The sequence below is a fragment of the Rhinolophus sinicus genome, linkage group LG16 (genome assembly GCF_036562045.2).
Source record: "Rhinolophus sinicus isolate RSC01 linkage group LG16, ASM3656204v1, whole genome shotgun sequence".
Classification (NCBI taxonomy): Eukaryota; Metazoa; Chordata; class Mammalia; order Chiroptera; family Rhinolophidae; genus Rhinolophus; species Rhinolophus sinicus.
The window spans coordinates 4032942-4060348 of NC_133765.1; the positions used below are offsets into that span (position 1 = coordinate 4032942).

Sequence of the window (27407 nt, forward strand, 5' to 3'; positions counted from 1 at the left end):
CTCATAGGGACAATCTAATTTAGATTATGAAGGAGGTAGGTAGTTGGTCAGGGAATACCTCTTCTGAAGAAATAATATTTAATCCATTTATTTAATCAACATTAAACAAATGTTTATTGAACACCTACTACTCTTGGTGTTGGGGATATAGCAGTGAACAAAACATACAAAATTGTGGGTCTTCATAGACTTGCATTTCAGTGAGGAGAGGAAGATAGTGAACCAAATAAATGAGTTAACTACGACATATGTTAGAACGGGGTGAGTGCTTTGGAGGCAGTTGTTTGTCAATGTTAACATTGCTGTTTCTACATTTCTTTTTTCTAAGATTTTATTGGGGAAGGGGACTTTATTGGGGAGCAGTATGTACTTCCAGGACTTTTCCAAGTCAAGTTGTTGAACTTTCAATCTTAGTTGTGGAGGGCGCAGCTCAGCTACAGGTCCAGTTGCTGTTGTTACTTGCAGGGGGTGCAGCCCACCATCCCTTGCGGGCATCCAACCGACATCCTTGTGGTTGGGAGGACGCGCTCCAACCACCTGAGCCATCTGGCCATCCGGGAGCTCAGCGGCAGCTCATTGACTTCATTCTAGTTGCAGAGGGCGCAGCTCGCTGGCCCATGTGGGAATCGAACCAGCAGCCCCGTTGCTCAGAGCTTGGGCTCTAACCAACTGAGCCACCTGTCTGCCCTGTTTCTACATTTTTAAAAAGTCCTGATTTCTAACGTTTACCAATATATGTGGTACAAATATTCCTATAGTGGCACATTTTATGATGTTAACATAAAATAAACAAGGTCACAATTTTCCTGAAGATTTAACAATCAGCTTCTATGTGAGCTGATAAGCGTAGGCTCCAACATACCATGTATGGACACTGACTAGGGGAGAGGGATAGAGAGTGATTGACAAGGATTGTAATGTTAGAGAGGGTGGCCGGGGAAGACAGCACTGCAAAAGTAATATGTAAGCCAAAACTTGAAGGAAGTCAAGCAGTAAGCCCTAAAAACATCTGGAAAAAGGGTTGTGTCAAGCTGACTCTCCAATGACCCCCAACGTTCACCAGTGTTCATTCCCCATGTAGACCTCTTCTCTTGAACATGGGATGGATATATTGATTTGCTTCTAACCAAAAGAATCTGGCAAAAGTAATGGGACCTCTCTTCCATGATTAAGTTACAGCAGATGTTGACTTTTGTCTTTCTAGTATCACCTCTTCCTTGCTGGCTTTGGTGAAACTAGCTGCAATGTCAGAAAGGCTCCTGTGGAAAGAACTGAGGGTGCTCTCTGGCCAACAGTCAGCAAGCAAGGAGCTGATGTCCTCAGCCCAATAATTTACAGGATCTGAGTCCTGCTGACTCCATGTGATTTTAGGAGTAGATCCTTTCCCAACTGAGCCTTCAGAGGCAACCAACCCTGGTTGGCATGTTGATTGCAAGGTGATAAGACCCTGAATCAGAGGACACAGATAAGCCATGCCCAGATTCCTTACCCCGAGAAACTGTGAGATAATAAATGTGGGCTGGTTTAAGCTGCTAAATTTTGTGGTAATTTGTTAATGTGGTAATAGATAGGTAACGTGTAGGCTTAGGGAAGAGCAAGTGAAGGACCTGCGGCAGGAACGTGATGGTTGTTTCAGTGTGGCTGGGGCAGAGCAAGGGAGAGGAGAGTGGAAAAGGACGAGATCAGAAGGGCCAGGTGATGGAGGGCCTTGCAGTGCAGGAACCTGAGATTAGTGCAGGTTGGGGGGAGAATTGTAAGTGGAAGGAATGTAGAGGATGTGCTTTCTCCTCTCCTACACACTTCATATCTCCAGTGCTTGGCTGCAGGGCTGAAGAAGGAGAACTGGGATCCTCTCTGGGTCCCACACTGTGAGACCAAAGCACATGGATAAACAGACAATGGCTGCAGAACCCCGAGCTGTGCCTGCTGGTGACAAGCTCAAAGTCTTGAGTTTGTGGCCTGAGACAACTTTCATGGGATGGAGGAAGGTGACTGACTAGGGCCAAAATGCCTGAACTGAAGCCTCAGTTTCCTTGATCACCAGCTGTGCAAAAGTGGGCAAATGGCCTTGTTACTGGGAAATGAGGTTGAACCTTTGCTCTTCTCTTCTTGAGGGAAAACATTCAATCAGGAGACAGAATTTTGTGCAGAATTAAGACAGCAAGAAATGTATTAGTAAAAGAAAGCACACTCCTAGACGTGGAGCAGGCTGACTCAACAGAGGGAAGCAGCCTTGCCTTACAATCCATGAAGTGTTTTATTTCTATGGGTAGAATTGTGTCACCCTCTCCCTTCTCTTACCTCTTTCTCCGCCTGAGGTATCTACTCCTCTGGCATTTAGCTGCGCATTTCTTTGATTCAGGGGCATGTGTAAACACACACCTTTGATTTAGGAGCATGTGTAAACACATCCCCTTTGGGGTATGTGAAAACCTGGAATCCTATTGGGTTAGTAAAATATTGGTTGTTCTGACAAACAGGATATGTTCCCTGATAAGCAGGAAGTCTTCTTCTCTTAGCATTGTATTTTTTTTAAATTTAGGGACATGCGTAAACACATCCCCTTGATTTAGGGGCATGTGTAAATACATCCCTTAGGGGTATATATAAGCCTGGAATCCAGCTGGGCAGCTGCAAGGGGTCTTGACCCAAGTAGGAGCTGCAGCAAGGGGCTTTCTAACCAGGGCTAAATTTCTCCTGCTTATTCCTATCTATCTACCTACGCTATCATCCTGGCCTCTCTGAGTTTTAGATTTCCCAACAAGAAAATGTGAATAGTAATATCACTTATTCCACATTTCTTAAGAGGATTAAGTGAACTTAATACAAACATGCTTCTTTAAAGAGCTGAAATATTCTAAAACAGTTTTATTCCTTTTCAAGTTCCAGATCCCTAAAATTCCAAATTTGAAAAATTTTCCTTGGATTGCCTGAACCAGAGAAAACATTTCTGGAAAGCGGTGTATTGAGTCTGGATGCAAAACGATGAGGGTGGCTGGGGAGGTCTCAGCACTTTGCAGATGGCACACGGGGTCCTACAGGTAGGGAGAAGCGAATGCCCATTTTTAGATTCACTGAGGATGGAACTAGAGGAAACAAATAAAAATTCCAGCAAGGAAAATAGAGGGTAAACAGCATAGCACTGCATATTCAGCAAGGGCAGGCAGCTCTAGAAGAGCTGATCCAGGAGGTGCTGGAGTTTCCTTCTGTGAGCATCCTTATGAGAGAGAAAGCAATTTCTTTGGAAGCAGGAGAAAGGTAAATGACCACTCACTGCCCACACCTCAGCGGAGAATTTTTAAAGCAGGGAAAAGAGGCAAACGGGATAAAAAGAGTGATTTAATTGTTTATGAGGCTTATTTAATTTATGTTATCCATGTTTTCTTTGCTGTCTTTTCAATGGTAATTTATGGAATAAAGCCATTATCTGAGTTGACTCAAATTGGAGGGAAAGATACAAATTGAATGGGGTTTTGCCTAAATAAATCTGTGACTTGTATTTCTTTCTGGGATGGAGAAGGGCAAGTCCTTCACCTGTGAACTTTGCCCCAACAGACCTATTCTGTAGGAATAGGAGGGAGGGAGTGCCTCACCTCCAGTGATTTACTCCCTTTGTGCTGAGTAATCCCTTCCTAAGAGCTGCTCATCAAGAGAGAGGTTCTCCCTAGCCTTTTCCATAATGTTCCTATGGAAACCATTAGCTCTGGGGCAGATTCCTAAAAGGTCTGGGAGCCTCATCATAATTGTTGTTCTTGCAAATCTCATCTCTCTCTGTTCCTGGATGCAGGGGGAACCATGAATGATTTCCTAGGTGACCATAATTTTTCTCTGTAAAATGGAAGCTGTCCTGCCTCAATCGCTGTGCTTTACCAGAATTCTGAGAAAGGATCTGCAGTGCACACCCCAAGCTAAAATTTGAGGAAAATGGCATCAATTTTGAGCCTAGTTCTGAGGGCAATGCTCTCACAGAAACAACCGCCAACATGAATTCTAGGATGGTGATTTGAAGAATGTACTGAGTAGCGAACTCCTGATAACAGAATTAAAAGATGTGGGCAGCACATTTCACTGTAGAGACTCTATCTGATTTATAAGAGATTTAAACCTAACTATTTATGATCAAATAGTCAGGTTTAAATAATTTAGAAGGTGAATGGAAGGTGGATTAAAGATTCAGAGACTTTATTCATGCAGTGATGAAGTAGGGTACCCAAGGTGATCTTTAAGATGCCTTTATGACATTGAAATTTTACAACTGCACACATTTTATGTCAAGTGGCATGTCCTGAGTTGGTGGGTCATACTTGAGTGTGCAGGTCCTACTCTCATCCAAACAACTCTTGGTGTGTAAAAGACAAATTCCCAGCTGTACCAACGTCTTCAGGTGCCATCCTGTCCAATCCGTCTCCGACTTACAGGCGGGCCCAAAAGTACAGCTCCTTTCCCTACTCCCCTTTTCTCTTTTGTAAAAACTAGCTCAGTGAAATAATTCTCAGCTTAATCCAGTTGAATTGGCTCTCACATCTTTACATCAATAAATGATTCCAAAGTTCTAGTGCAGTGTTTTCCATCTTGATGGTACAGCAGAACCATTTATGCAGATATTTTGATAGATAATTAGATGGATAAAGGATACATAGATAAATAGATAGATCAATATTTGTATGGTATCCCCAGGCATCTTGAGTCAGAATTTCTGAAGATCTAAGCATAAGGATCGATACGTTTGTAAAGATCCATTCACTGCTCACCCTGAAGCATCACTGAAATTGAGGACCACTGATGTGATTCAGAACCTTCATTCTTCAGTACCACATTGTAACTCTTGAATTCAATTCTGTTTTAGAATTGCATATTGTATTATTTAACTGATTTAAAAATAGCATTTTTGGTGAAAATATATACATCTTTTCAAAGTGCAATTTGATTAGGTTTGACTTTGCAAATTCAGTCAAAAAGTCATGTGATTTTAAAGTAATTTTATATAATTATTATATGGATAAGGGAAATTCCTGTATTTGGAGAGAGGAGACTCTTCTGGCTATAAAGAATGTTTATGAAGAAATCATTGCACCTGCTCTGGCTTCTAGTCTGGGTCAGGCGATGAATATCTCTTCTGGCTGGAAACCTCACAGTAATCCATTTTTGCTGATGCAGTTGAGAAGCAAAGGAGATGGAAGGGATGGGAAGGTCGTGAGATTTAATGAAAAAACTGACAAGGTTGCTGGGGGTGTCATTTCTGATAAGCTCTATGTTAAGTGCCTCTTCTGGAAAGTCTGAGGGAAGTTGCTGATAAAAGCTCTGCACACCAGACTGTTGGAGAGTCATGTCCCTCCACTCCAAGTCTCCCCCATGAGCTTACAGCAGCATCCACCCCTAAGATAACATCCCAGGTGAATGTGTGCTTTTCCATATTATGCAGGTTATGCACTGGCTAGTAACAGTTCAAAATGATAAGAAAACATCTTACTGTATGTCAGGTTTTCAACACCACTTTCCACATAATTAATAGCTAGATTAGGCTTTTTATGACATAAAAACTAAAAAAAAAAAATCTCAGAGTGTGTGCTACATACACTAAGTGCTAGTCCCATTCCTCTGAAAGGTGGCATTAGAGACCATACTCTGAAATTGCTCCTGTTCGCCTGGTGGCCACACACAGGTCACAGACTTGTCACCTGAGAGGATATCCAGGGCCCTGAGTGCCCCTTCACCAATCCCACCCCATGAGAGGATTCCAGTGCCCCAGCATCACAGAGCAGAGCTGTGTTGATTTTCAGAGCCCAGCCCCAGAGGATACCATTACCTGCACGCCAGGAAACTACGTATATCCCCTAGGGTTGCACACTGCACTGTATATACAACTGAGTATACAGGTGGGAGGGCTGGGAGTCAGGATGGACCACTGGGCCATCTCAGAGAGACTGAGAAGAGGGAAGAGGGTAGTGATGAGGTGACTTTAAATCCTAGGGATCAGGGTGTCTATGTAAAGAGGAATGTCTGAGAGCAGAAGTCTTGATAGGACCTCCCAGGGCAGGTTTCAATTAAAGAGAAAAGTGACAGTTGCAGGCAAGCTCTCTTCTCCTGCAGACCCATCTCTCTACAACCCGTCAGTGGCCAGGGCAGGCTCTGTCACCAGGGAGACAGGCACAGGGGGTCCTGGCCAGGGAGCTGGGCCAGGTCCAAGGCAGCCCTGGAGCTGTCCTTGCTGGGAGGTGGGAGGAGGGAGAGGAACAGTAGCCAGGGTAGCAAGTGGGTCAGGACCTCATTACAGAGATTGATGAACCAAGGTCTAGAGAGGCAGGGCCTTGCCCTGGTCACAGACTTGTCCTGGCATCCAGGCTCCTGATCCTATCACAGCTCTCTTCCCCATGCCAGGGGCAGCGCTTAGGCTGCAGCCTGCCACTCTCCAGGACAGGCACCCCATTCTCCCCTTGCCAGACCTGGGGACTGTGTCACGGTCTAAGTGTGTGGGGAAGTCCTAGAAGCTCTTTATCTCCCACCAGATATGTGTGCCCTTCCTGGACTGGTCCTGGACATTTTCTGCAGGAGGTATGGGGAATGGGATTCAGGAGCATGAAGTATGGGGGAGGGGAGGCACGTCACCCAGGAGCCTGCTCTGCAGTTTGGGAGTTATACGATTGCCTGTTACTCGGAGACATTTGAAAGGTCTCTAAGTCCAGGCCACAAACATCTTCTTGTGTACTGACCTCCCTACTCAAGTCAGACTTACTTTTACAAACTTTATTTCACCTTCTCTCTTGTCAGTTACATCTTGTATTTGCTTTCTCATGGCACATGTGTGTGACCATGTACACACAGTTATCAGATCTCCCCTGAGAGCAAAATAGAAGTTCAGGAATAACCGCAATATTTCTGAGTCCCTGCTACATGCCAGACACTGTGATAGACACTGTGCACATAAGATTTCATTTAATAAACACTTGGACGTAGGAACCATTAGGTGCTTCATTTTACAGAGAAGGAAAGTGGCTCAGAGAAGTTGAGTGATTTACCTTGGATCACACAGCAGGTAAGTGAAAGAGTACCATTTCTACCTTAGGCCTAACTGACCCCAAAATAACCCATGCTCAAAATCACTACACTGTACTGCTGTTCATCTGCCATCTCCTTTCCCCTTTCTCCCCATTCAGGGGTCAGAAACCAGAAGTCGGTGGCTCTGAGTGACATTCGAAACTGTCCCTGGGACTATTTCTGTTTAGTTTGCTAATTTATTCTGTTCTTTAGATTCCACACATAAGTGAGATCATACGGTATTTGTCTTTTTCTGTTTGACTTATTTCACTTAGCATAATGTTCACTGGGTCCATCCATATTGTTGTAAATGGTAAGATTTCATTCTTCTTTATAGCTGAGTAACATTCCATTGTATAAACGTACCACAGTTTCTTAATCCAGTCGTCTACCAATGGGCATTTTGGTTGTTTCCACATCTTGGCTATTGTGAATAGTGCTGCAAAAAACATAGGGGTTCATATATTTTTTCGAATTAGTGTTTTGGATTTCTCTGGATAGATACCTAAGAGTAGAATTGCTGGGTCTTAAGGTAGTTCCATTTCCAGTTTTTTGAGATGCCTCCATACTGATTTCCATAGTGGCTGCACCAGAAAAAAAAATTAAAAGAAAAAAAAAAAGAAACTGTCTCTGGGACCAAGAGCTTTTGGGAGCTGGCTCGGTTGGCAGCTGGCCTGGGATATTAGGTGGGCCTCATAGAAGAGGAGCCCTGCTCCCACCGCGCAGCCCGGCCACCACCTCCTTGTTGGGCAAACACTAACAGGGATATACAGAGCCAGCGTGTGCTCTGGCTCCTCTGGGCAAGGAGACTGAAGTCTTAGCCCTCATCCCCATCAGCATGGAGAGGGACCTGGGGATGTGCTGGGGGACCTCATTAGCAATGTTTCAGAACATGCCGATTTCTGTGAAGAGCAGGTGCTCATTGCTAGCCAAAGGGTGTGGGAGACAGCATGAATTTTTAAATTCTAATTAGATATGCAGTTCCCTTAAATCCCCAAAGGAGGTTGGTCTGTGTTAGGAGAGTGGGACAGTCAATACTGGCATTCTGCTGGTATCCATCTTAATAACAATTGATCTGTGACCACTTTCCAGGGTGCTGTTTCCAAGGAGCTGTTAAAACCATTTCATCAGGTGAAATGATGTGGGACTGAGGAAGGTAGAGCTGTCTTTCCCACACCCCCTTGGGTCTGGTGCTTCAGAAGTCATGAGGCAGTGCCTTTAAGGAGAAAGCAAAATCTTGGGCCTAAGATCAGTAGAAGAAGTTACCTGGCAAAGTAGACTGACCCTTGATTGCTGACTTTTGGGCACACAGATTGTGATCTTCCTAAGCAAGAACATTGCCTGTCACCACAGGATCCAAACAAGTTATAGGCCACCCCTCCTGTTACAGTTTGGGGCACTGGGTGTCTTTCCCCAGGTCCTACAGCAAGTTACTGAGTTTAGTAAGTGCATTGGAGCTAGAGTCCAGGACCCCTAGCTTTCTGCCCAGCGCGGTTTCCACTTTCCCTTCTTCATCTAATTTGAGCCTCCCACCCCAACCCCAAATTGCTGGAAATGTAGCTTGGGATAACGCTTGTAATAATATATCATCAGAAGGTTCCACACCTGAGCCATCTCTTTTGAGGCGCTTGTAGAATTGCTCCATCTGATGAGATTATGGTGGTGTGTCATCAAAACGAACTGGGGGATATTCTAGAAATAGCCCAACAGAACTTGTTGCTTTATTCGTCATGGGGTGGTGGGTGAGGACATACAGCATCATCCTTATGAGTGTCCAGTGGAGGATATGTCTCTTGAGAGAGGTCTCTTCATCAACCTCCCTCTTTAAAAATATCCTGTGGTCCCTATAACTAATACAAGATATATATATATATATATACATATATATATATATATATATATATATATATATATATATATATATATATACACACACACACATATATACATATATTCGTGACATATATACTTGTGACATATATATTCATGACATATATATATATATATTCGTGACATATATGTGTGTGTGTATATATATATATATATGACATGCATACATATAGTCCTGATATATATATAGTTGTGATATATATATGTGATAGATAGATAGACATAACTACCCAAGCCCTTTCACAATACACTGCGCATGCTCACTTAACTTTTCACCATGTTTTTCCATTCTCAGTTTTCCTTTGTCTTGGTTTCTTATTCACTGAAACGAAATTTTATTTCATCTTATTGGGTTGTATGGATTTTTTTATAAGCTGCCCTTTCCAGAATAAGTCAAGGTATAAATAGATAAATAAATACATACATACACACGTATATCGATAGAGAGGGACATTGCAGGGCTAACTGGCCTGCGTACTCATGTATAAGCTCGTCACAGTGCTGCTGGCCTCATGCAGCATTAGAGCTTCTGATGAGAGTCCGTTATTTTCAAGCTATTGCTTTTGGAAATTTTCATGTTTATGTACTTAGTACCCCCAACAACCACTGTAGGTCGTGTTTTTCCCTGTGTTACAGGTAGGGCTCAAGGCCTGAGGGAAGTTAGGTTGGGGCTATGTGACCTGGTTGGGAGAAAGGTCTTTGGCAGTCAAAGTAGGACAGACATGGATACAAATCCCAACCCTGGAACTTACTAGTGTGACCTCTGTGAGTTCAGTATCCTAATGCCTAAGATTGGATAGTTATGCTTACCCTGGAGGGTTGTTATACAGGATACATCTCTTGAGTGAAGTTGGACAGCAGTGCCTAAGTCAATACTAATGACTGACACACAGAAGAGCAAGACTCAAGATCATCATACTTCCAGTCAGTAACACAGTATCTGAGCCCAGTGTGACCCCAAAGTCCCTATGCTCAAAGGCAAGTTCTTCCTGACCCCAGAAAAATACCGAAAGAAACTTCTGAGGACCTGCCCAAAATTCCAGTTGAGGGCCTCAGGGATGTGGACCAGTGTATTGTACCCTTGCCCTGCTGAGTTGTTCATTCATTCACTTCACAGGCCTTTCTCCAGTATCCTTTTTGTGCAGGTAACTTCCTCATGTGCATAGCTTACTCCCCCAGGGTTCCAGAGCTTTGCATTAGCCAATGGGTGGGGCAGGGCCACAGCTGATCTTTACTGCAACAGGGAAAATAACGTCCTCACTCTGCATATAGCGTCTCTTTATTCTGTCCCTGCCTATCCACCATCTTTTATGTGTATTGACCGGTGCATGAGGGAGATCGGTTGTACTCTGCTGTGAGCTTGGGATTTGGGTTGGACCCTAGGGAAAGAGAGTGAAAGTAGAGGCCACAGCCTGTTACAGAGCCACTGCTACGTCTACGACTCCACGTCCCTTTTCTTTTCCCCATTCCTTTCCTCCCTCTCTGTCCCGCTCCACTTTCCCCTCCATTTATACTCCTCTTCCTTTTAGTCCTCTCTTCTCCCCCCTCCATGATTCTTCTGCCTGAAGGAAATGCTCCGTCAGCTACTTAGAGAGAACCATTATGACACAGAGCTGCCTTCGGAGCCTGACAATAAAAAATAATTCAAAGGAAAAAGAAAGGAAGGAAGGGAGGGAGGGAGGGAGGGAGGGAGGGAGGGAGGGAGGGAGGAAGGAAGGAAGGAAGGAAGGAAGGAAGGAAGGAAGAAAGAAAGAAAGAAAGAAAGAAAGAAAGAAAGAAAGAAAGAAAGAAAGAAGCTCAAAAGGAGAACACAGGTGAAATTAAAAGTGTCGCGTCCAGCACACGAGGGTTGTGGGGAGGGAGAAGGGCAGCACAGGGCTAAGAAAAGACAGTAGCCATGAATATAGAATACAAACCGCTGAGTCAAGGGAACAGTCTCAGGGACTGAACCCCGAATCGAATTGGGTCAACGCGTAGTTTTTATTGGTAAACTTCTAAAGAGGTAAAAGATTGTTAATCTCAAGATCTGTGTGTTAGTAGCCTGCTGGCTGTCTTTCCGAAAGTTCCCATTGTGTTCCAGCTGAACTTTGCCTTCACACACAGGCACATCACCAAGGAATCCATTGAAGGGGAGGGACAGATATCATTCCATCGGGCCTCAGTGTGCTGAGGCACTCCCTTGTGAAATCCTGGGAAGAGCGCGGGGGAACAAATGGTTTGGCAGCCGTAAAGCAACATAAAAGATAATTTGGATTTTTGCTGTGGAAATGGGAGCCTGCAGAGAGCAGATGAATGACTCAGATGAGTCAAGGGAAACCTTGGTGGATCTTTCTGGTTTCACTGGCTGCTAAGGGGCTACTGCTAAATGTTCTGGTTTAATTCTGTACCACTCTCCCCATCACTGTCTTGTCTGTTGCCCTATTTCTCTGCAGGGCTCAGAGCTGGCTCACCAGGGATGGAAGCTGCTGTCAGAGGCATGGGACTTACAGCTCAAGTCATAGTTGCAACTCCATCACCCTCAGGAGTCTAGGTCCCAGTTCAGGTCATATCTACAGTTCCCCATCTGTCCCTGCTGCTAAACCTGAAGCACAAGTGCATGCTCTGTACTGTCTGGCAGCCCTTAAGAAGACGCCTGACACAAAGAGAAGGCCCTTTGAGAGAAGCAAATGTTCCCCACTGGAGCATGGAAACTGTTACTTTGTTCCTCACCTAGGAATTGGCCCGAAGACTCTGCCCACAGGCAGTGCCTCTTCCCTGTTCCCCTTCCCATCTGAGTGTCAGCTTGTTCTTCTTCTTTCCTTCCCTCTGCTGTCCTCACCTGTGATGGATTTTCTGGTGCCCCATACACATCCCACCTTCCAGGACTGAAGCACTCCTCCATGGAATGCTGGCAGCAGGCAGCCCTTAGCTGAGTTCTTCTCTGGGACTTGCCCTTACCCCATGCCCCACTCTCGTCCCGAGGGCAGCCTTCATCCAATACCTGGTTGTTAGTTGAGGTCTAGCATATAAAGACCCTCTCATGCCAATTCAGGATAACTCTGGAGGGCCATCCCAGCTGCACTGTAACCAGTAGTGTGGTATTGGAGTCCAATGTCTCCCTCTGACTTCCTCCTCACCTGTGTTGATCCTGAGAGCACACCACAATATGCTCCCTGTGTGCAAATTTGCATCTCAGAGTCTGCTTCCTAGAGGACCCCATCTGCGCTCTTACCCTGTCCTGAAATCCCAATGCCACTGTCCAAGCCAACTGGAGCAGGCACCTTTGTTCTAGGTCTGTCCAAGACATGGAGACAGCCTTGTCCAGTGCCCTTGTTTCTCAAATGAGTCTAGAGAAGTCCAGTGATTACTCAAAGGCCACCCAGCTGTCCCAGAATCTGTTCTCCTGATTCCCAGTCCTAGGAGGGCACAGAAGCTGAAGCTTCGCTTTACTTCCTTTGCCAAATTGCCTGGGGGAGAGACACTTGGTGATCTCTTGGTTAGGCTTGGGGTGTGTGTGTGTGTGTGTGTGTGTGTGTGTGTGTGTGTGTTCATGCACACACACAAACACACAGTAGTGTGGTCTAGAGTGGGGAGGACCAAAGAGGGTGCATAAGAGTTGCCCCAAGTGTGACCTAATGCGGTGGCTAGCCTCCGGGTGGTCCCCAGTGATCAATCCCTGGCATTTATGCCCTTGTGTAATTCTTTTCCACTCTGTATTAGGATTGATCTGTAGGACCAAGAGAATATGGCAGAACTGATGGTATATGACTGCCAAGACTAGGTCATAAAAAACATTATAGCTTCTGCATTTCTGTTGCTCTTATATCCTCCCCTATGGAAGAGCCAGCTGCCATATTTTGCCATATCAGGCAGCCCTGTGGAGATGTCCATTAGGTGAAAAACTGAAGCTCCAGCCAAAATCCATATGAGAGAACTTCCTTAAAATTAGATCCTTCAAGATCTTTACATCCTTTAGAAATCTAGTGAGACTGGGCTTTTCCTTCTCATCTCTGGATGCATTAGCATGATCCTATAGTCTTTCTTTTTTTAAGTTAAATTTATTGGGATAACAATGATTAGTAAAAATAGGTTTCAAGTGTACAATTCTATAATCCATGATCTATATACAAAGGTCAGACAATTAAGTTCACGAACTGATCCTAGAAAAAGTGCTACATACCTCATTGCTGAATATCACTATGTCACCTTCGAAGTTCTCCCCTTGGGAAGCTACGCATCGATGCCAGCGCCTAGTTCACCCTTCAAAGCAATTTTGGAACTCTTTTTCTGGAATGGCCATCGGAGTTGTCCTGAATGTCCTCAAAATGTCTTCCTTTCAATATTTCCTTTATCTTTGGGTAAAGAAAGAAGTCCTTGGGGGCCAAATCAGGTGAGTAGAGAGGGTGTTTCAATACAGTTATTTGTTTACTGGCTAAAAACTCCTTTACAGATAGTGTCACATGAGTTGGTGCATTGTCGTGATGCAAGAGCCATGAATTGTTGATGAAAAATTCAGGTCGTTTTTGTCTTTCACGCAGCATTTTCAGGACTTCCAAATAGTAAACTTGGTGCACTGTTGGTCCAGTTGGTACAAATTCATAATGAATAATCCCTCTGATATAAAAAAAAGTTAGCAACATTATTGCATTAAGTTCGTGAACTTAATTGCCAGACTTTGTAGATTATATGAGAGAAAATTAGAAATAGGCGCAAGTGTGTGTGTGTGTGTGTGTGTGTGTGTGTGTGTGTCTACTTGGGGAGCAGAGAAGGTAGAAGGGAACTAGATCAGCTCAGAAACATGTGCAGATTATGTCCAATTCTCTACCATATTTATCATGAGATTAGACTGGTGCCCATCCTGGGGGAATCATTGCTCTCTGTCCTGCAAATGGGTCTGGTGTGTCCTGTCCAGAGCATATAAAGCAGGACATAGAAGAAGATGAATCCATACAGAGGGGCAGACACCTGATTCAGGCCTACAGTCATTCAACAAACATATGAGAAGGTGTCATGTGAGGGTGTGTGTGAGAATGTATGTGAGGGTGTGTGTGAGGATTTGTGTGGTCTATGTGAGAGTCTGTGTAAGCATGTATAAGGGTGTTTGTGAGGTTGTGTGAGGCTGTGTGTGAGGCTTGTGAGAGTGTGAGGGCCTTATGTGAGGGCCTATGAAGGTCTGCAGTAGGGTTTGTGTGAGAGTGTGTGGGAGGGTGTTTGTGAAGGTCTTTAGGTGGGAGGGTCTGTATGAGTGTCTGTGGGAGGGTTGTAAAGGTGTGTGAGGGTTGTGTGAGGGTGTCTCTGTGAGGGTGTGTGGGAGGGTCTGTGAAGGTCAATGTGAGGGTCTGTGAAAAAAAACAGAGAGAGAGAGAGAGAGAGAGAGAGAGAGAGAGCGCAAAACTAAATATCCAGATTTAAAAATGAGCAAAAGACCTAAATAGACATTGCAAAGAATACAAATGGCAACAAGTATTTGGAAAGGTGCTCAATATCATTAATTATCAGGAAAATGCCAATGAAATATGACTTGCTATCTGTTAGAATGGCTATCAAAAATAAGTCAGACAGAGAAAGACAAATACTGTATGATTTCACTTATATGTGGACTCTAATACCATTAAACTCAAAGAAAAAGAGACTGGAATGGTGGTTGTCAGGGGCAGAGACGGGGGAAATAGGGAGATATCAGGCAAAGGGTACAAATATTTGTTATAAAATGAAGAGGTTCTGGAGTTAAATGCACAGCATGGTGACTATAGTCAATAATGTTGTATTTCATACTTGAAATTTGCTTAGAGAGTAGATGTTCTAATATGCGCACAAAAATGGTGAATATGTGAGGTGATGGATGTGTTAACCAACTTTGTTTGGGGGGAAGTTAGTCAATATGTTGCTTGGCATGGGGAAGTGTTGGTGGCACCTTGGAGAAGTGCATTGGAAATATTGGGAAGTGTGACTGCTTGTGACATTTTGTTTCCTGGTCCCCCAGATAGAGTGACAATCTTGGTCATGCAAATATGGGAAACCTTATTCTTCTCGAGGTAGAGGGCCTTGCTTTCTCCTATGCCTCTAGGGTAGAATTCGTTCCTTGCCACTTCCAGCTTCTTCTGGTAGTGGCTCTGGCATTCCTAGGCTTGTGACCTCCATCTTCATATGATCTCCTCTTCTGTGTGGCTGTCTTCCACATTTAATCTCTGTCAGACTTTTATAAGGATGTATATGATGGCATTTAGGGCCCACCCAGATAGCTCAAGATGATCTCTTCCGCTCTAGATCCTTAACTGAATCACGCGTTTTTGCCGTATAAGGTAATAATCACTCTTTTGGCATAGAAGGACACCATTACAGATTCCATGGATTAGCAGGTGAATCTTTGGGGCCACTAGTCAGCTTGCTACAGGTTAGTGAAAACGTCACTGGAACAAATGTATGGTTCAAATTACATTTGAGGAGGAAATATGAACTTCATACAAATTGCATGTGTTTGGCCAAATAAAACACTGAAGTTCTACTATTTTATATTTACTTTCTGTGTTGAGTGAGGCTCTTTAGTTCTGCTTTATGATCCTTCTAGAAACAATGAAGCATTTCCAAACAATGTCCTACAAATGAACATAGAGTTCCCTTTACCTATTGTTTACCTTAGCAATAAAACGACAGTCTGCCTACTGGCATCAGTTCTGGGGTTATACACTTTTTAAAAACCCACGCAAAGTGAATCTAGTTTTCTATAAAGCATAGAAATGACACAAACCTTTTGTAAAGTTCCTCTTTTCAAGATTTAAAGAGTAAGAAATTATGAAACCCAGTTGCTAAGAATAGTTATGAAAGTTGCTTTAGATGGAAATTGGAACAGAGGTGCTTGTTCCAGGACAGCAGAGACGATGATTCAGGGTCTTTCCCTTGCTGGCACTAAAGGATGTTCTTGTGGCACAGAGAAGGGAAGGTAATCTTGGGGTTGAGAGAAATCCTGCAGAGAGAATGCCCCGACTGAGTCTTCAATGATGTTATTAACTAAATCACAGCTAATATTTACTAAGTGCTTACCAGGCACTATACTGAGTGCTTAAATATGTTTTCTCATTTCGTCAGCACAATAGCCTCCTGGGAATCTTTTATTAATATTCCCATTTTACACTGGATGAAACTGAATCTTTGTAATAATAAGTAACTTGCCCAAGGTCACAATGGTAGTATGTGGCAGAACTGGGATTCAAATCCAGGATCAAATTTAGCCAGTGTACATGCTCTAGCCTATTCTGAGTATAGACTTTTCAGCCAGAGATAGTAGCAAAGTGTAAGTCAGGAGGCACAAAAGAGTAAAAGAAGGAACTGTTTATATAGTATAAACTAGGAGTGTTTACTGTGCCAGAAACTCTTCTATTTGCTTTGTGCAAAGCAAAGGCTTCAGCTCATTTTTACTGGAGTCCTGCACCTTCCCATGGCCACAGGGATGGAATGTACAGTTGTGCAGAGGCTGGAGCATGGGTTCTATGGAAGGTGGGCCTGGGGTTAAATTCCCACCTTTCATCCCTTGATGAGTCATGAGGCAGCTTGGTGTGACATGTTGGTGGGAAGACCTGGCCTTGGAGCTGATGCCCTGGTTTGAATTCTTCCCTGGACATATTCCAATGTGAAGTATTTACTTGGATAGATGGATGGGTGGGTGAATGGATGGGTGGGTGGGTGGATCGATGGATAGAATGTCTTTTTATGTTTATACCAAAATAGTAAACCAGGTGACATTTATCCTTGGAATTTGCTCTTTGTATTTTCTAAAAGAGCATTCTCAAATATAAAAACATGTGAGCCACATGCATAATTTTAAATTCTAGTAGCCACACTTTACAAAGTAGAACTATCATGTTAGCCCAAACTGTGAAGATTACATAGATTTGATTCTCTACAGCAAAGGGTAAAATATACATGGGAATCCCTGTTGTGTTAGGCAGTGAACAGAGGTTCCCAGAATGGCAAGTCTCAGGACTTTACATGCTGTTCTTTGTTCCTCACAGAATCTCCTGCTATGATTTATCGGCTTGTCCTCTGTAGTTACAATATACATATAATATATATACACATACATACACAATTTTATATGTATATAAAATTGAAGAAGACTGTCTTCATACCACGTTGATGAGGACTTCAATCTCATTATATTATTGGAAAGCAGCATTGACCAATAGAAACTACAGCATATAGAGAAATATGAGACCTGGCTCTAAGTTAAATTTGGATATATATTTCCAATTATTTTGTCCTACACCTTAGCTTTATCTATGAAATTGGAACAATCATGTCTACTCTTCTTACAGCATATGATTTTGTAAGGTATACTTTAAAGTCATTTGGGAGTTTCGATATGAGCCATATTGATAGAAGTAATACTACAATATCATCAGCATACATATACAAATATTTATACAGCACTTTAGGGATTAAAAATGGCTTTAACAAACATTATCTCATTTGAGTCTTGTTATAGCCATAGTCAGCTTGTCAGAGTAGAAAATTATCTTGGAGATAAATTGCACATCATGTGACCAAATTTTTGCCAAAATTATTATAATAGTTCCCTTGTGGCATATTTAAATAACTTCAAAGCTACTTTTGTAGAATCTTGTATATTATACACCACATCCATACAGAGTTCCCAATAGTATTTTTCGTCCTTTCTCTTACTCTGAGCCTCTCTTATCTTCTAGCCACAATTCCCATAGTAATAATTGGCTTATGACCCCTGCTCTGTATCTACTTTCCACCAGTGGAGTGAATGGAGAGAATGGAGCTTGTCACCAATTGAGGGGATAAAACTCCATTAGGCAAGAGACCTTGCTCCCTCCTGGCAGGTGCCCAAGCTTAAGTTCATGTCCATGAACAGTTTTAATGACAGGTGCCAATCAAGTGACTGCTCCTTTGGCAGTGGGAGTGGAGAGTTCCACTCCAGCAGCTGGGACCCAGACAGATTCTGCTTCAGTTAACAAGCCCAGCCTAACCTTGCATCCCTAAATTAGGCTTGGCAAGGGCCCTGACGCTTCTCCTGGGAAACGGCTTTTGTTTTGTTTGTGGGAAGCGATTGGCCACTCGGATGGTGTAAAAACTATCAGCATCCTCAGCCCTAGGAGGGAGAGGTGAGAGAGCTCAGAAAAGGCGACTTGAAGATATAGGAAAGAGATGCCTTAAACAATGCTATGACCCAAGTGAGATTATGATGAATATTAAATGTATTGACAATTTCATAAAAATTGATAAAATATTTTTTGTTTTCCTTCAACTCTGTGAAGCACATTATTCCATTAATAAGCTCCACAAAAAATGAGTGTCCTATTCTTAATATACTAGTATATTAAGTCACATGGAATTATAGTACAAGCAAGTAGCAGGAAGCAACTCCTCCAATGGCATTATTGTGTTTTGTGAAGAACAAGTATTTCAGGCTTGAGTACGATAAGCATTTACAAAGTGTGCCTAAACTAGGGCATTGATAATGGGCTTCCAAACAATGCAAGAAAGAAAAATTGCTGATCCTGAAATAAGCTGCATCGTTGTAAAGCAGAGGAGGGTAGAGTGAATGGAATGGGGAGCCATCCAACATGCTCACATTTAACATGACTGAGAATTTTCATTCGTAGGCTATTTCATGACATCCAGGCACAGAAATAATGACTTTGTTCAGGTTAGGAATACAAGTGAACACTGAGGATTTGGGGGCTCTTTTCATGAGAAGAAAACAACTTGTTTTGGTCTGTTAGGGCCCCAGATGGAGGGGAAATTTGTAGGAAGTCCCCAACTCCAGCTATAACTTTTGCTGTGTATTCATGAATTGTTAATGAATAAATTAAAGCATTGTGGAATATTTGTATAATTTGTGAAAATTTAAATTTCACAATATGGGTATAATTTATTCTGTCTGCTTTTGGCCAGCTTTTTAAAGTCATGCAAATTATGTACCTTAGAATGACAATTTTATTTTCTACTCTCTTTCTCCTCATACCCTTTATCTTCACCTCCTCTCTCTTTCTCTTCTTTTCTTTTTTATTCTTTCCCCCCACTTCTCTTTTGTATCTCCCATGTCTTCATTCCATGGTTCTCCCACATTCTCTCTCTCTCCTCCCTTGTCTCTCACCACATCAAAAAAAAAAAAATTGAGTCATCTTGGAAATGGATTCTTCAACCATAGCCGGACCCCAAAGTGGCCCCTGCAGCCTATCAGAGAATAATCCAGGGAGTCACAGGAAGTGGGATATTTTATAATTACAAAATGCAATATCTTTTTCATATAAAGATATGGAGTCTGGATAGGCAAAATATTTTTTTAACATCTCTCAATGAATTAGTGACTGAGCTGGAACTAAACACAAATGTCCTAAATCTTAGTCTAGGACCCTTTTTTATGACACACTGTTAGGAGGGTTTCTCTATAATAAAAGGATTTATTAATTCATTCTACATATATTTTTGAACACATATTATGTACCAGGTACCGTGGTAGGCATCTAGATTGTTAAGGATCAGTAAAGCAGAAATAGACCCTGTCATTATGGGAGTTATGATGTAGTGGCAAATGCAAACTGTTAAGAAGTGAATTAAAATATAATGGCTAACTGTGGGAAGAGAGGTCAGAATACAGTGAGAGAGAATGAAGGAAAGATATTTTGAATAAGGTGGTGAGGATGACATCTTTGAGAAAGTGATGTTCTATCTCCATGCTAAATGGTAGGAAAAAGATATCCAGGGAGAGGGTGTTATGAAGAACATTCCCTTTCCTGGGAGAAGGAAGAGCATGTATAAAGATGTGGAGGCAAGAGAACTGTGGAGCATCAAGGAACTGAATGGCTACTGTGATGGGAGGGTGATGAGCTAAGGAGAAAGTTTGTGTAATAAAGTTAGAGTAGAAGAGAGAGGCCAGACACTATGGAGTGCCTCCCATGCCAGGTGTCAGTCAGGGTTCTGCAGAGAGACAGAACCAACAACATATATATGCATACAACAATTAGGTTCACGAACTCATCCTAGAAAAAGTGCTACACACCTCATTGCTGAATATCACTACAGTCACATTCGCAGCACTCCCCTTTGCACTGATGGCAGCGCCTAGTCCATCCTTCAAAGCAATTTTGGAACTCTTTTTCTGGAATGGCCATTAGAGCTGTCGTTGGATTACCCTCGATGTCCTGAATGTTGTCAAAATGTCTTCCTTTCAATATTTCCTTTATCTTTGGGTAAAGAAATAAGTCATTGGGGGCCAGATGAGGTGAGTAGGGAGGGTGTTCCAACACGGTTATTTGTATACTGGTTAAAAACTCCCTCACAGACAGTGCTGTGTGAGCTGGTACATTGTCATGATACAAGAGCCATGAATTGTTGTTAACTGTTTGTCCAGTTTGTACAAATTTATAATGAATAATCCCTCTGATATCAAAAAAAGTTAGCAACATCGTTGCAACAAGTTTGCAAACTTAATTTTCAGACCTCATATATGCATACGTATAACATATATGTATATGCACACAAATAATGCAAATATATATTACTTACATCCATATAGAGAAAGGAGCAAGGGAATAGAGATTTGTTCAAGGAATTGATTCATGTATCTTGTAATTGTGGATTGGCAAGTCCAAAATGTGTAGGGCAGGACAGCAGGCTGGAAACTCAGGCAAAATTGTTGTTTCAGTCTTGAGGCAGAATTTCTTCATCTCTAGGAAACCTCAGTTTTTGCTCTTAAGGCCTTTCAACTGATTGGATTAGGCACATCCACATTATCAAGGGTAATCTCCTTACATAAAGTCAACTGATTATAGATGTTAACCACGTCTACAAAGTATCTTTACAGCCATACCTACTGTAGTGTTTGATTACTATGGCCCAGCCAAGTTGACACACACAACTAAACCACACCAAGTTAAGATGTTTGGACTGCATTTGAAGGGCAATAAGCTACTTATTTGTCTCAAGCAGAAAAGTGATATGGCCTAATAATGTTTTTTTAAAAAACCAGTCTAGCATTTGAGCAGCAGTTACAAGCAGAGGCAAGGAGAACAGCTGGAAGGCTTCTATAAGATCTTTGCATAATATCTAAAGTAGAGATGATTGCAACTTAGAGATGTGGAGGAATTTAAGACATGTTTTGGAGTTTAAAATTGGCAAGATGGGGATAGAATTCAAATAAGAGAAAGGAAAGGGAGGTGTCAAGAATATCTTGTATATGTATGACTCAATGAATTAATTGGATTATACTGTCTTTTACTGAGCTACCAAAGACTACATAAGAGCAGATTGATGAGAGAAGGAGGGCATTTGGGGCATCTTCATTTTGGGGTTCCAGTGTGCTAGTGAAGCTATCGGATGGACAGTCAGCTGTTTAGAATATAGGTCTGGGCTGGAGGTGTGGATCTGAGTCTTGTTGACACCTGGATGGTCTAGATGCCACAGGGGGTGGGGAGGGGGTGGAGTGAGCTCACCTTGGGAGAGCTATGGTATGGGTTGTAGCTACTGTGGCTGTCCTCCCAGGAATATTTTGTAGGGCCAGGGTGTTTTTAGAGAACCTGGTATCCCCTAAACAGGATTTTGACTGTTTGCTATGCTGCCACTGGTGTCAGCTCACTGGATAGGCTTGGTCTGACCTTCCAATTGACAGGAGGGTAATGAGACAGAATACACAGCAGGACACTATTGGTTATCAATGCTAATGGCCTGCATCTGGCTCTAACATTATTGTATTTTTTTTTAATATATCCCAGGACATCTTGACACATCTTAATCACATTTGTGTACCATGGTAACTTCAGATCAGAGCAGTCTATATTTATGATTTAAAAATATCTACCTGAATAATTGCATGTTTAAGTCATTTCTGTTTCCTTGTTTTTCAAGTCATTATATTATTGCCTCTAATCAACAATGAGAGAAAATTTTTTTATGAATAAGATAAAAATTATTTTATGAATAAGATAAAATTATTTATGAATATAGTTTAGTCTTGATATTTGTATTAGGCTTTCTACCTTCACTCTCACTGCTTGATTAATCTGTGTAGTGTCATTGAACCCAAAGAACCCCAAGTCTCCCTTCTTTAAATTCAGGACATTTCTGATGGCAGACAATGTCCATGCCTCCTCAGTACTCTTTCCCTTTGGAGCCCAAATCTTTGAGTTTGTTCAAAAGTGAAATGCAAGCTTTTGTTTCTACCTGATTCTGCACATGGCACATCATCCCATGCTTTACATACAGGCTAATGTATCATAACATTAAAACTATCTAATTCTGTTGTGAATTTGTTGTTAGCAATAGTTGTTATGGATCAACATGACCACAACTTTTTTTTTAAATAAACCTATTTGTTTTACCATTTCTTATCTTTTAAATCTGCACAGTCAACAACAAACATCTAATATAAACTAGAATTACTTAATTCAACTCATTAAGCAAAACCAACGGACATAATGGATCAATTTTTATAGCTGAAGCAAGACGCACACAGCTAAACTTCACACCAGGTTAAGAAGTTTGGACTTCATTTGAAAGGCAATAAACTACTTGCTTATTGCCTGTTCTCCAAAAAAACTGAGGTGTTGGTCCCAGCCTTGTAACCCCCGCCTTGTCCTTCATTCTCCTTGCAATAACTGCTCATGGTTTTATATGGTCTCTTCCTTCACACTCAAGAGGATCTGATGCATATAGTTGAACAGAGATATAATATTAAAAACTTAAACCATTCTGTTTCTCTCACACAGTAGCGAGGTTTATCTCTGATTTGGTTTGTTGTTTTATCTTTCAGAACCTCTACTTCGTTATCAGTCAAATAAGGTATTTGGCCTGGACTCATGGCTCTTATCCAGGAATATCCATCAGAATTCCATGCTGCCCTTTGTAAATGCACCACTGCCCTGGAAGCACCGTCAGAACTTTGCATTTGGTGAGAGTTGAGTAGGCTCTAGGCCCATGTATATTTATACATTTCCACAGGTCATTCAGATTCTTACCTGGGTTGAAAACACTGGTCTAGATCTGTGCTTTTCAATTCTGGCTGCACATCAGAATCTCCTGAGGAGGTTTAAAAAATGTTAATTGGCAGGTCTCACTATAGACTAATTAAATTGAAATCTCTGAAGAGACCCATATTAATACTTTTAAAAGTGCCCCAGGTAATTCCAATGTACAGTTAAGGTTGAGAACTAGTGGTCAAGATCAGTGTTATTATTGTCCTTATACCAGATAAGTACTGAAAATAGTTGTAAACAAAACTTCCACAAGACTTGTCTGAGCAATAAAAGAGAATTTTATTCTGATACGATTTGCAAATCACAGAATGTAGCCTTTGGCATAAATCAAAGACAAGCTCTAAGACGGGAAGTATAAGGCAAGGATTTTAAAGGAAAGAGTGGTGAGGAGTTGCTGATCAAAAGGATGAGTTGCTAGGGAAACAAGTCCATAAACTTACATCATTCATTTTCTGATTGGTGGGGGCAACTGGATTTTCAGGGGTCAGCAATGGGGTTATGAAATAAGAACAATGGGTAGTTTCAATTGACTCATGGTCAGCAGGTAGAGTCACAGGATATGGCCAACAGTTGGAGTCGTAAAACATGGTCAGAAAAGGTGGGGGTCACAAGAAAGGGGCCAACACCTCAGTTTCTCTTGGAATCTGCAAAATAAACTAGTAAAACAAGTTTTGTTTTGTTTTTTTATGAAACGGACAATGCAAAGAATGCAGTTCCTCATGTAGACAGAGTCAGAGTTTAAACTGCAAAATGGCCTAGTAATTTGAGCAGAGACCAAATTGCAGCGTCCAGATATTTGATCACTAATTATGATATTAGAATTCTCATAGGAAGAAGCATTCAGAAAATTTTGTAACAATTTGACATTGATGCTCCATTCAAATAATTAGGGTATTTTTTTCTTTTATTATCTATTATTTTTCAAATATTTATTTATATTTCGTTTTATTTTGTTTTTACTTTCTCCTTATTCTTCTTTCTCTTCTTTTTGGTCTTTTCTTTATTTCCTTTTTTTAATGACCATGGTATTTTAAAGTCCACAACAGATGGGAAATTAAAATAAACATAAAATCAAGAAACAAAATGAGCAAATTTTGGTCCCCCAGATAGTTGGGAACACTGGTGTAAATAACTTTTGAGCTCCCTCAGAGAGTTGGGGAGCAGTGGTTGATAGTCTCTGAACTCCTGTACATCTCTCTAACCCCGTGGCTGTGATCAGGGTTGATAAAAAGCTGCAGACAATAAGAAAATCAGGGAGGGGATACACAGAAAACAGATGTTGCTGGCTCAGCCCATGCAGCTGGAGGGTCTCCCATATAGTGTATTGCCAACACCTGGTACAATAGTTCCTGATTTTGTTTTGGGAAGTAAAACTTTATCAAAGAAACTGCACCATCTTTCAGGCAAGAAAGAAGAAGTCACACCATCTTTCAACCAAGTAAAAAGCATGTGAACAAATCTGGTCAAGCAGATGTCCTTACCCTCAAATTTGAATCCTGAGCTTGAAATAGAGTTTATGTATGGTGACTGCAAGCATAACTTGAAGACACTTATTTGTTCCTGAGACTTAGATCCCTAGGACCACTCCTCTGGGTTTATGGATGTTTTTCTTATGTGAGTTCCCCTGTATCTTTCCAAAGTCTTTGTGTCACCTACAACTAAAGAAACTTAATTGATATTCTCTGCTTATAATCTATAACTTTCCATAACATATTCAGCCTTATATTAAGTAAGAATAATTTAGTTTTATGTTTTCCTTATGAAAGCTCCAGGCTCTAAGGAATATGCCCAGTACTTTCCGCTGCCTCTGAGGTGTCCTGACACTGCTTAGAGGAGAGTTTAGAACAGGATGTTGAATGCATGACTATGTGGCATTTCCTGTCCAGACTTAATCAGCTTCTTAAAACACTCCAGTAGAGATCTTCCTCTGCTTTCTCCAAATATTTGCTCACTTCTGGGCCCCTGCATCTCCTGCCTCCTTAGCAGTCCCCTGCCATTAGGAATACTAATGTCTCAGTCTGTGTGTCTGATTTCTAAGATGACAAATAACCAATCTGAGCGATGGGTCCACGCTTGAGTGTTAATGGTGTTAATGGCCAATGGCAGCTTGAGAACTCAGCCCTCTCTGAGGCTTCACACTGCAATCAAGTGCAGTGGTCCCGCAGTGGAACTTCAGGCATCTGTGCTAGTATTAGTCGACCTCTGGGAGGAACTTGACTCCTTTCACCTCTCCCTTTTCCTCCCATTCTGTCGCAATCCCCACACACTTTAATACTGCCCAAGATGAGTCAGAATCAAGGACAGGACAATTTCAGCTCCAGACTCGTGGCTCCCAAATTTCATCTGCATTGCATTCACCTGAGGGAGGGAGGCTCTTTAAAACACAGATCTCAGGTCCCAGGCCCCAGAGTCTCTGATCCTGTATGCCTAGGGTGGGACCTGAGAATGTGCCTTTCTAACAATGTCCCGGGTGACACTAATGCTGCTGGGCTTGAGACCACATGTAGAGAACACCTGTTCCAAGTTAATAATTGGGTGGCCTGTGTATAATAGAAATATCAGCAGGTGCAGAGGTCATAAGTGGGTGTGGCCTGTTTTCTTTTTTACTCACCCACATGGTTTACGTGGTTAAGTACTCTAGAGCCAACTATCTTTTCCTTTCTTTGGCTCTTTCCTCTTCCTCTAAATGACAACCAGACATACAGTTGATAGCTTAGCCTTGGCCCTTTCTCCTGCAGTGGTGGATAATGTCTAGTTACAAGATCTGACGATGGGTATAGGTACAGGAGTAATATTTGTCCAGCCTTTGATTCTGTGCTCTAAGCTACCCTAAACCTATATAAAAATAATTCTCCAAGGGGTCAAAACTATTTTGATAAACCTTGAACTTGGGCTTGGAACTGTTATAGGAGAAAAAGCATTCTTGTATTGTTGCAAGAAGGAATTCCAAGATGTACCAAATGAGTCATGCAAACAAAGCCAAGCAAGCAGTGGGTTCATTAAAGTAAATAAAAAGAGTACACTCCTAAAATAATGGGCCTGGGAAGGACAAGAGGAGGTAAACTGCTCCAAAGAACAAAGACGTTTAGGGTTTTATTAGAATGAGGGCATGAAAAACTCAAGTTTTAGGGGTGGTGTTCCCAAGGTGGGTCCTTGCTGTTCTCGATGATCACTCCTTCCCGTCAGGAGGCGGGATTCCCTTGTTTTTACTTGGCCTTTGTTGGACCTGTCATGGCAACACAGGGGGTGGAGAATTTTTCCTATAATGCTAATAGTGTTATAATCCATTACAAGTAGCTGTAGCTGCACCTTTTCTTAAGAATGATTTCATCTCCTCTCTTTCCTCTGCCTCCCCTCACATCCTACTTCCTTCCCCCTCTCCCCATAGCCATATTCTTTCTGCCTAAGTAACAGAACCAAAGCTCTAATTAATGATATGTTACTATGCTTTCCTTTCATCATTGCCTATGTATTGCCTTGGGGAGGAGAGTTGGGTAAAACAAGATAAGAACCGTGTATTTCTGCACCTCCTGGTCAAAATGCCATTAAGACAGCATTCCGTCTCTCTAAGAATATGAGTACAAGAGTTGTTTTGTTTTGAAACAGGGTCTTCCTAGTGGTTCTTGAATCATATCCATGGTCTGTCTAGGCACATTGTACAAGTGAAAGTAGCCCTGTGAGATACTGAGTTTTATTTCACCTGGTACAGAAATTGAGTTGGAAGCCATAAGGTAACTTGATGAATGAGTTTTCCAGGGCTAACATATTGGCGTTCTTGTGGGAGCTAGCTCATATTTAAAAGTTTTACCTGGTCTCAGGTCTCTAAGCTCGACCCTGACCACCAATTGTAGGACAGCATCACCTAAAGTCAATGTGCGGGCAACAGTGACTCTTGGAGAGAGATCCTCAAAAGAACACACATCTCTGCAGAGTTAGAGGGCCTATAAGACCCAGCTATCCTCATGGAAAGACACTCCTCCTTATAAGGACCATGGAGGAGATAGATTGGACCTGCAGACTTACTGTTTTTGTTTGTTTTGTTTGTTTTCAGCTGATGGTGGGAAACCTAGTTTTTCCTTCAGAGCTCCCCAGACCTGTGACTCTAAGGACTAGGGTCCTTGGCCAAGTACAGGAGCTGAGTTTAGCACCCCATACCTCCAAGTTTGAGCTTACAGGCAACAATGACCATCAACTGAGGCCAGCCAAGGACACCGGTGATGTTAAGATTCCTCCTTACTTAAGGCTAGACATTGGGTCTCCAGGATTCTCACAAGGTTCCTTTTTGCTGTAGAGTACTCCCTCCCTCCCTCTCACACCACTGTCACCTCCTTCTAGGCAGCAGCTCTTCTCTCCCCTCAGATCTCTCTCTCTCTCTCTCTCTCTCTCTCTCTCTCTCTCTCTTTCCTTTCTAGGTGTGTTCTGGCAATTGTAGTATTCTCCTCTCCTCTTTTTTTTTCTCTCCCTCCCTAGACCCAAGCTTCCTTCCTTTTTATTTTTATATCA

The 27407-nt window shown here is 42.1% G+C and overlaps 1 pseudogene; it reads left to right on the plus strand.

Annotated features, from left to right (window-relative positions):
* Positions 1 to 1623: 1623 nt before the first annotated feature.
* LOC109438800 (endosome-associated-trafficking regulator 1) overlaps positions 1624 to 27407 on the plus strand; it is a 49343-nt pseudogene continuing 23559 nt past the window's right edge.